We start from the raw sequence: 11,063 nt of genomic DNA, 5'->3' as shown, positions 1-11,063 counted from the left end.
TGACTTCGGGATTCTACAACATCCCCATACATGAAGATGACCGCAAGTACACAGCGTGCACAACACCCACAGGTTTATTTGAGTACAACAGAATGGCTCAGGGATTATGTAACAGCCCAGCAACATTCGCCAGAATGATGACCTCGATCTTCGGCGACCAGAACTACTTGTCCCTCCTGTGCTACTTGGATGATCTCCTGGTTTTCGGGAAGAGTGAGCAGGAAGCCCTGGACCGTCTTGAAATGGTGTTCTCCCACCTTAAGGGACACAACCTGAAGCTAGCGCCAAAAAAATGTTACCTCCTCAGAATATCTGTCAAGTTTTTAGGCCATATCGTCACGGCAGAGGGCATTGCAACTGACCCAGGAAAAGTGTCTGCAATCAACGACATCACAGCAGCTGACCTGATGAAAAATGATGGGAAAGCACCTTCACCCACCAAGGTCAGATCATTTCTTGGTTCAGCAAACTACACTGCTCAAAAAAATAAAGGGAACACTTAAACAACACATCCTAGATCAGAATGAAAGAAATAATATTATTAAATACTTTTTTCTTTACATAGTTGAATGTGCTGTCAACAAAATCACACAAAAATAATCAATGGAAATCCAATTTCTCAACCCATGGAGGTCTGGATTTGGAGTCACACTCAAAATTAAAGTGGAAAACCACACTACAGGCTGATCCAACTTTGATGTAATGTCCTTAAAACAAGTCAAAATGAGGCTGAGTAGTGTGTGTGGCCTCCACGTGCCTGTATGACCTCCCTACAACGCCTGGGCATGCTCCTGATGAGGTGGCGATTGGTCTCCTGAGGGATCTCCTCCCAGACCTGGACTAAAGCATCCGCCAACTCCTGGACAGTCTGTGGTGCAACGTGGCGTTGGTGGATGGAGCGAGACATGATGTCCCAGATGTGCTCAATTGGATTCAGGTCTGGGGAATGGGCGGTCCATAGCATCAATGCCTTCCTCTTGCAGGAACTGCTGACACACTCCAACCACATGAGGTCTAGCATTGTCTTGCATTAGGAGGAACCCAGGGCCAACCGCACCAGCATATGGTCTCACAAGGAGTCTGAGGATCTCATCTCGGTACCTAATGGCAGTCAGGCTACCTCTGGCGAGCACATAGAGGGCTGTGCGGCCCCCCAAAGAAATGCCACCCCACACCATGACTGACCCACCGCCAAACCGGTCACGCTGGAGGATGTTGCAGGCAGCAGAACGTTCTCCACGGCATCTCCAGACTCTGCCACGTCTGTCACGTGCTCAGTGTGAACCTGCTTTCATCTGTGAAGAGCACAGGGCGCCAGTGGCGAATTTGCCAATCTTGGTGTTCTCTGGCAAATGCCAAACGTCCTGCACGGTGTTGGGCTGTAAGCACAACCCCCACCTGTGGATGTCGGGCCCTCATACCACCCTCATGGAGTCTGTTTCTGACCATTTGAGCAGACACATGCACATTTGTGGCCTGCTGGAGGTCATTTTGCAGGGCTCTGGCAGTGCTTCTCCTGCTCCTCCTTGCACAAAGACGGAGGTAGCGGTCCTGCTGCTGGGTTGTTGCCCTCCTACAGCCTCCTCCACGTCTCCTGATGTACTGGCCTGTCTCCTGGTAGCGCCTCCATGCTCTGGACACTATGCTGACAGACACAGCAAACCTTCTTGCCACAGCTTGCATTGATGTGCCATCCTGGATGAGCTGCACTACCTGAGCCACTTGTGTGGGTTGTAGACTCCGTCTCATGCTACCACTAGAGTGAAAGCACCGCCAGCATTCAAAAGTGACCAAAACATCAGCCAGGAAGCATAGGAACTGAGAAGTGGTCTGTGGTCCCCACCTGCAGAACCACTCCTTTATTGGGGGTGTCTTGCTAATTGCCTATAATTTCCACTTGTTGTCTATTCCATTTGCACAACAGCATGTGAAATGTATTGTCAATCAGTGTTGCTTCCTAAGTGGACAGTTTGATTTCACAGAAGTGTGATTGACTTGGAGTTACATTGTGTTGTTTAACCTGTTATGGCTAGGGGGCAGTATTTTCACGGCTGGATAAAAAACGTACCCGATTTAATCTGGTTACTACTCCTGCCCAGTAACTAGAATATGCATATAATTATTGGCTTTGGATAGAAAACACCCTAAAGTTTCTAAAACTGTTTGAATGGTGTCTGTGAGTATAACAGAACTCATATGGCAGGCAAAAATCTGTAATAAGTATATGCATATTCTAGTTACTGGGTAGGAGTGGTAACCAGATTAAATCGGGTATGTTTTTTATCCAGCCGTGTCAATACTGCCCCCTAGCCCTAACAGGGCTAGGGGTACAATATGATACAGTATTGTATCATATTGTACAACCGATCCAATTTGCAGACCACATTTGTTACATTTTAGGAAAGGTCTGAAGTTGTGCCATATGTTTTGCATTGGCTGCTGCAAGTGGTACTGGATCTGGTGTGTGTGTGTGTTGGAGAGCTTAATCAGTAAATGATCACTAGCTTGTTGTGGATTAGGAAAGTATCAGCTCATACGATATCACTAGACTCATAATGAAGAGAAAGGCACACTGCTCTCTTACTCTTCTGTTGCATGTTAAGTAAGGGACAATCAACAAGAGGCTATGCGTTCTATGGAAAATAATGAACGACGGATGGATGGTGTTGGAGTGGAACTAACTTTCCATGGAGTTGCATTATTTTCCAGAGAACGCATAGAGCCACGATTTGATTATACCTTTTATACCATGGCTATAATTTAACACATTTGCTGCTAGAAATGTGTTCATTTGCTGCTAGAAATGTGTTCAACATCCACTGAAGTAGCTAGCAAGTTTACTAGATAACGACAGTAGTTGCATTGGTAACCAAGCAAACAGACTTGCTAGTTTAGCTAACCAAGCCATCAGTCCTAGCTTGGTATTATGAAAATCATATTCAACAATACCAATGTTTTCAATTCAACTTTTGGTTTCAAAAGCAGCTCAAACATAGAACACGTAAGAATGAACTATAGCCATTGAATTATACCGTGCTGATATACCGTGTGTCATTTAAGTGATAATGCCCGATAAACCGGTCTTTGGAGGATATTGGCACTCGAGGTCGACCGATTAATCGGAATGGCCGATTAATTAGGGCCGATTTAAACTTTTCATAACAATTGGAAATCGGTATTTTTGGACACCGATTTGGCCGATTTAAAAAATAAAATAAAAAATATTTTTTTTTTACACCTTTAACTAGGCAAGTCAGTTAAGAACACATTCTTATTTTCAATGACGGCCTAGGAACGGTGGGTTAACTGCCTTGTTCAGGGGCAGAACAACAGATTTTTACCTTGTCAGCTAGGGGATTCGTTTTTGCAACCTTCCGGTTACTAGTCCAAAGCTCTAACCACCTGCCTTACATTGCACTCCACGGGGAGCCTGCATGGCAGGCTGACTACATGTTACGCGAGGTCAGCAAGAAGCCAAGGTAAGTTGCTAGATAGCATTAAAATGATCTTATAAAAAACAATCAATCTTAACATAATCACTAGTTAACTACACATGGTTGATGATATCACTAGTTTATCTAGCGTGTCCTGCGTTGCATATAATCGATGCGTTGCCTGTTAATTTCTCATCGAATCACAGCCTACTTCGCCAAACGGGTCATGATTTAGCACTGTCGTTGCACCAAACCTAACCATAAACATTAATGCCTTTCTTGAAAATCAATACACAAGTATATATTTTTAAACCTGCATATTTAGTTAATATTGCCTGCTAACTTGAATTTCTTCTTAATTAGGAAAATTGTGTCACTTCTCTTGCGTTCCGTGCAAGGAGTCAGGGTATATGCAGCAGTTTGGGCTGCCTGGCTCATTGCGAACTGTGTGAAGTCCATTTGTTCCTAACAAAGACCGTAATTAATTTGCCAGAATTGTACATAATTATGACATAACATTGAAGGTTGTACAATGTAACAGCAATATTTAGACTTAGGGATGTCACCCGTTCTGTATTTCACTGAAAGAATGAACGTTTTGTTTTCAAAATGATAGTTTCCGGATTCGACCATATCAATGACCAAAGGCTTGTATTTCTGTGTGTTATTATGTTATAATTAAGTCTATGATTTGATATTTGATAAAGCAGTCTGACCTAGCGATGGTTGGCAGCAGCAGGCTCGTAAGCATTCATTCAAACAGCACTTTCGTGCGTTTGCCAGCAGCTCTTCGCTGTGCTTCAAGCATTGAGCTGTTTATGACTTCAAGCCTATCAACTCCCAAGATTAGGCTGGTGTAACCGATGTGAAATGGCTAGCTAGTTAGCGGGGTGCGCGCTAATAGCATTTCAATCGGTGACGTCACTCGCTCTGAGACTTGGAGTAGTTGTTTCCCTTGCTCTGCAAGGGCCGTGGCTTTTGTGGAGCGATGGGTAACGATGCTTCGAGGGTGGCTGTTGTCGATGTGTTCCTGGTTCGAGCCCAGGTAAGGGTGAGGAGAGGGACGGAAGCTATACTGTTACACTGGCAATACTAAAGTGCCTATAAGAACATCCAATAGTCAAAGGTATATGAAATACAAATGGTATAGAGAGAAATAGTCCTATAATTCCTATAATAACTACAACCTAAAACTTCTTGCCTGGGAATATTGAAGACTCATGTTAAAAGGAACCACCAGCTTTCATATGTTCTCATGTTCTGAGCATGGAACTTAAACGTTAGCTTTTTTACATGGCACATATTGCACTTTTACTTTCTTCTCCAACACTTTGTTTTTGCATTATTTAAACCAAATTGAACATGTTTCATTATTTATTTGAGGCTAAATTTATTTTATTGATGTATTATATTATGGTAAAAGAAAAGTGTTCATTCAGTATTGTTGTAATTGTCATTATTACAAATAAATACATTTTTAAAAAGTCAGATTAATCGGTATCGGCTTTTTTTTGGTCTTCCAATAATCGGTATCGGCGTTGAAAAATCATAATCGGTTGACCTCTAATTGGCACGGGTGTTGTTAATATATCCTCAACACCGGCTTTGAGTGCATTATCACTTTTATACAACGGGGTACCAACATATTCAAATAATGATCGTCATATAATTTTATTTTTTTAAATGAATTTATTCATCCTATTTCATCCTTCCACAAGATATGGTCCCGACACAAATCTAGGGTCGCTACCCAAGCCAGCTGGTTGTTCGTTCAGTTTTTTCGTTCTGTATCGATGGACGCTACCCAGTCGTTCGTTCAAAATGTTCCATTGCCATACTGGCTGGCAACGTTCTTATCCCTTGCTTGCTAGCTAGCCAACTAGGGCTAATTTACAGTCACGTCAAAAATAATAACAACAGCAGCTGCATTTTTTTGTTTAAGCTGTTTTCAAGTGACATTTATTTGGATACATCCATAACAATGAGCTAATGAGGCACGATTTCACCTGGCATAGAAAATGTACTCTCTCGTCTGGACACTGTTGTTCAGAGGAGCTAGCCAACAACGCAGCTAATACAATCACTTCAAACACTGAAGCTGGAAAGACTGCAAACTAGCTGCACTTTGTTTCGTTTGACCTTTTTCCAATTTACATTTCTTTGTATATATCCATAAAAAATTATGCCAACTGATTCAGGATTTCGACTGGCTGAGAAATGCTGCCTGCCTGTCTGTCTCATCCCGACTCCCGACCCCTACATGTTCATTACTATGGGACAGCTGGAGATTGAATTTGAATATTGAAACAATGCTGCAAATGTCGGCGAGACGGAAAGCAAGGTTTATACAAATCTCTGCTGTTGAAAACTAAATGTCAGTCTAAAAGAAATTTGATATAATGTCTAGATTCTTTTTATAGTGGACATCAAGTTTATAATTTGTCTGGCTTGGCTAATGAGACAGTGAATAGCGCAGTCAGATGGAGCAGAGTAAATAGGCATTTAAAAGTAGATTTATTGGTAACTTGTGGAATCGACACTTGCTGGAATGCGCTTTAAACCAATCAGCATTCAGGATTAGACTCACCCGTTGTATAAAGGGAAATAATGCACGCTCCAGAATGCCATTCAAGCCAATCAGAAACGAGTATTCAACAATGCCATGGTATAAGCAAACCACTGCGCTTCAATTAATCTACCGGCTAAGCTTGTACCATGTTCAGGGAATCTGGTTATGTTGTAAGACAGCATTGCTAAGTACCTTTTACCACTTCAGCATAAAATGTGTATTATTACTAGGGCTACAAGCTTTTAAAATTGTTCAATTTTCTAAGTTCAGAATAACATGTGAAACACTAAAATATGTGCGCCTCATACATGGGCCATAGGTTACAAGTGGCTTTATTACATATTGTATGTTACACAGATTCATCAGATTTAAAACCCTATGGGTCAAGGGAAGAGTTTCTGAAGTAAAGAAACTCACTGTGCAAAATATTGAGACTTAATTAAAGAGAGAGTGCTCTAAATGTGTTGATCAAGTGGATGTCAAACCAGGGTTGGGTGGGTCAAAATGGTTTATTCCAGCTGGCAAAGATGGCTTAAAAACCTTTTCCTCACTGCGTTCTGTTCTGTACATCACAGCCTTGAGTTTCACTTATTCCCCTCCTCCCCCTTTTCTCTCACTCCTTTCTTTCTCCTCTCACTTTAACAAGGATGGAGTAAATCAAGAACCTATTTTTCTCATATTGTGAACGGCCGACATTTCACCCATGTCAAACCTTTTTTGATATGCACCTAATAAAAGATGCTTTTTGATAATTGTACTATGCACTTTCTGTGTGAAAGTGTTCTCCATTGATGCACTGAATTTCCTTGACTTTCTGAGGACACCTACAACATTTACATTTCATGCATTTCCTCTGTTGTTTTTGTAGTTGGCCCACTAGAATGGTACTTACATTTGACAGATTGTGGCTTTTAAGGCATTACTGGGACGGTTAGAAAGGAAATATGAGTTTTAATGAGTGTATGTCTTATGTGATGGCCTAAGTGTTAATTTCCCTGGGTGTGATTGTTGTGCATGAAATCTGTGTGTATTTGTCTATTATCAGTATGAGGTGATAACGGCCTATTCTACATTTAATTAGACTGTAAGCGGACTCCTCTATTGAGGGAAACCTGTTGAATAAAAGCTATTCAGATCACTTTTATTTATTTTTTTACAGTTTTCTTTCCTGATAAATTTCAGCCTTTGAAAGACATTTTAGGGACAAATTGTATTTCTATTATAGCAACTTTCTTGTCAGCAGTTTAGTATTTTTATTCCCATCGTGAAACAGTAATGTAGATTGTTTTACTATAAATCTGCAACTGTTCCTGTACTATAAATTATTACAAACCATTTAATAAATCCACTTGATATTTGAAAATAATTCTGATGTATCCCTTCAGACCTGTCTTTTATATTCAGTGTCTGCCTGTAGCCTATTTGTCTATGTCTGTCCGAGACATCATTGAAGTCCAATGAATCATTTGCTTCCTTTATGCTCCTCTTCTCTCACACAGGCTTAGAGCATGACTGATCCATTTCAATGTGATGCTTTTGTGAGGACACCCCCAGTCTCTATGGCAGCCCAGATGAGGTTCAGTGGCTTTAGGACATGTGATGTCTGGAGAAATGGCCAGGTGTAGACTGGCTTTGTTAAGAAGATGAGGGAGGAGACCTGTTGTACTCAGTGGGATGATGTATTCAGACGTCTTCCCCACCACAACAGACACTCAATGTAATGCTAACATTAATGTTCAATGAAAGCTCATACGAATCTGTATGATAAAATAGGAGAACTCAATTTGTGTAGCTTTATTTTTAGCTGAAAATACAGTACATTTACGTCATTTAACAGACGCTCTTATCCAGAGCGGTTCGGGTTAATGAACATATTTTTCACCTAGTCGGCTTGGAGATTCGAACCAGCGACTTTTCAGTTACTTCGTTCATCATTCTAACCACTAGGCTACATGCTGCCAGATGGATAAACAATACATTGATAATATAATAAAATAACAGTTTCTTCATTATTTGAAGTGTTTTTTTCCAAACCCACTTAATGTATCTGAAATTCATTTCAACCAGCTGAACGAATGGTTATCGAACTGTAATGAGACTAAAAGTCTGGCCCATTCTCTGTGCACTCATTCGCTAGACAATACAATTTCTTGTTATTTGTCCTTGAGCAAACAATACACATTTATATACAACATCGCATAGAAGGACCCTGCACTTCTCTTACAGAAAAACAGCCCCTTTGAGTTCAAATAAATACATGTAGAAAAATACCTGCTTTCTACCAACAAACTATTTTATGCAGCCTCTTCAAATAGGTAAATCAGTTCAATGACACTCATGGCCAGCCAGGAGGCTAGGGGTGAGTCATGTGCAGCACATTAACTCTCTCATCAGTTTTACCCTAAACAATTATGGTTCTCCTACATCTGTTGAGAAAATACTGTAATTCACAGAACATAAACATCCCATTATACAGTGCATGTGATTCATGCTATGTTGAATGTGTTTGTATGCTGAATTTATTCTTTATCATTTTCTTTATTAGTGTACTGAATTGAATTGAATTTACTGCATTTGTTTTATATAGACAATTTATTTCATTTATCTCATCTTCAACACAAAGCAACCAACGCACCAAACAAAACAAAAAACACAAATACAAAACACAAAAACATAGGGATATTTTTACTGATAAATGATATACTATTTCATGGCCATGATTGTTTTATGTACCATTAAGAAAACACAATCGTTCCAATATCTTTTTAGAGTATATTATTTTTGTCCAGCCTCTTTGCTAACATAATTTGATATGTGTTGTTTTTATCAACATATTTATCCCTTCCAGGAACATTGGCTCATTAGAGCTTTTCCAGCCTTAACACTGACACAATACCTAAATATTATGTTTGAAATTCTGTCTGGTTAATCCCTCTTATTTCAGACTAGTCACTCAACAAACACAGTCTTGGGGACCTAGGTACCTGGAATCCAAGGCCACCTCCCATGCACTGTAAGACCTTGTCCCATTGGGACATGTATTGGAGTTAGATAAACTTGGGTTTTTTCAGGCGGAAACATACAGGATGCTACCCTCCACACCATAACCTTCACTCCAGATCAAAACTCCAAGCCTACATACTGATTTTGGACAACAATACCTGGAAGGAATCCTACTAATCCTATAAATTGAAAGTGTGGGTTCACCGCTAACCTTTCTGGTTATAACCTTTTTCGGCAAGACAGATCTTACAAAGGTGGTGGAGTTGCAATCTTTACCAAGGATCACCTCCAGTGCTCGGTTGTCTCCACCAAGTCTGTCTCCAAACAATTTGATTTTCTGGTTTTAAGCATTAAACTTTCAAATAGCTCTTTGTTGACTGTTGCTGGGTGTTATCGTCCTTTATTAGCACCGGCCTGTACCCTACCTGCCCTAAGCACTCTCCTGGCCCCTTGCACTAAGTCTGAATTTGTCCTGCTAGGTGACCTAGACGGGACATGCTTAAACCACCTGACCAAGTCCTAAAGCAAATGGGACTCCCTAAATCTTTCTCAGATTATTACCAATCCCACAAGGTATGACTCAAAACACCCAGAAAAGGCTACTGTCCTAGATGTTATCTTCACAAATAATCCGAATAGGTATCAGTCTGGTATTTTCTATAATGACCTTAATGATCACTGTTTTACAGCCTGTGTTCATATTGGCTGCTCAGTGAAACGACCTGTCCTGATTTGTCATAGACGCTTGCTAAAAAACTAATGAGCAAGCCTTCCTTCATGATCTGGCCTCTGTAAATTAGTATCGAATCAGCTTGATCCCCTCTGTCGAAGATGCTTGGACCTTCTTTTTTTATATTTTCAGTGGTATTGTTAACAAACATGCGCCCATAAAGAAAATGAGAATTAAAAACAGGTTCAGTCCTTGGTTCAACCGTGATCTTGCAGAGTTACTCCACCTCAAGAATTCCATTTGGCGAAAGGCTCGGCACATGCATACTCAGGCTGACTGGCTCTCATTCAGGCAAATGAGAAATAAGTGCATTCATGCTATCCGGAAGGCCAAAGTTAGATACATTAAGGAGCAGTTCTCTCTCTGTGGGTCTAAACCCAAGAAGTTCTGGAAAACAGTTAAAGACCTGGAGAATAAACCCTCCTCCTCACAGCTAACCATGTCCCTTAATGTTGGTGATGTGGTTGTTACTGACAAGGAGCACATGGCTGAGCTCTTTAATCACCACTTCATTAAGTCAGGATTCCTATTTGACTCAGCCATGCCTCCTTGCCCGTCCAACATTTCCTCATCTCCCACCCCTTCTAATGCAACTAGCCCTGATGCTCCTCCCTGTTTTTCCCCTGCCCCGCTTCAAATTTTCACAGAGTCTGACGTGCTAAAGGAGCTCCTTAAACTTGACCCCAAAAAACCATCTGTGTCAGATGGTTTAGACCCTTTCTTCTTTAAGGTTGCTGACCCTATCATCGCCAAGCCTATCTCTGACCTTTTTAACATGTCTCTCTTCTCTGGGGAGGTTCCCATTGCTTGGAAGGCAGCCACGGTGCGTCCTTAATTAAAAGGGGAAGATAAAGCTGATCCTAACTGTTATAGGAACATTTCTATTTTCCCCTGTTTATCAAAAATGTTGGAAAAAAATACTATGTCTGTAGTATTCTCTCTGGTATGCAATCTGATTTCCGCTCAGGTCATGGATGTGTCACTGCAACCTTAAAGGTACTCCATGATGTAACCATTGCCCTATATTCTAAGCAATGTTGTGCTGCTATTTTAATGTCTTGGCCAAAGCTTTTGATACGGTAGACCATTCCATTCTTGTGGTCCGGCTAAGGAGTATTGGTGTCTCTGAGGGGCCTTTGGCCTGGTTTGCTAACTACCTCTCGCAAAGAGTGCAATGTATAAAGTCAGAAAATCTGCTGTCTCAGACACTGCCTGTCACCAAGGGAGTACCCCAAGACTCGATCCTAGGCCCCACGCTCTTCTCAATTTACATCAACAACATAGCTCAGGCAGTAGGAAGCTCTCATCCATTTATATACAAATGATA

Source organism: Salmo salar, chromosome ssa15 (genome assembly GCF_905237065.1).
Source record: "Salmo salar chromosome ssa15, Ssal_v3.1, whole genome shotgun sequence".
NCBI lineage: Eukaryota > Metazoa > Chordata > Actinopteri > Salmoniformes > Salmonidae > Salmo > Salmo salar.
This window is presented reverse-complemented; position numbering follows the sequence as displayed.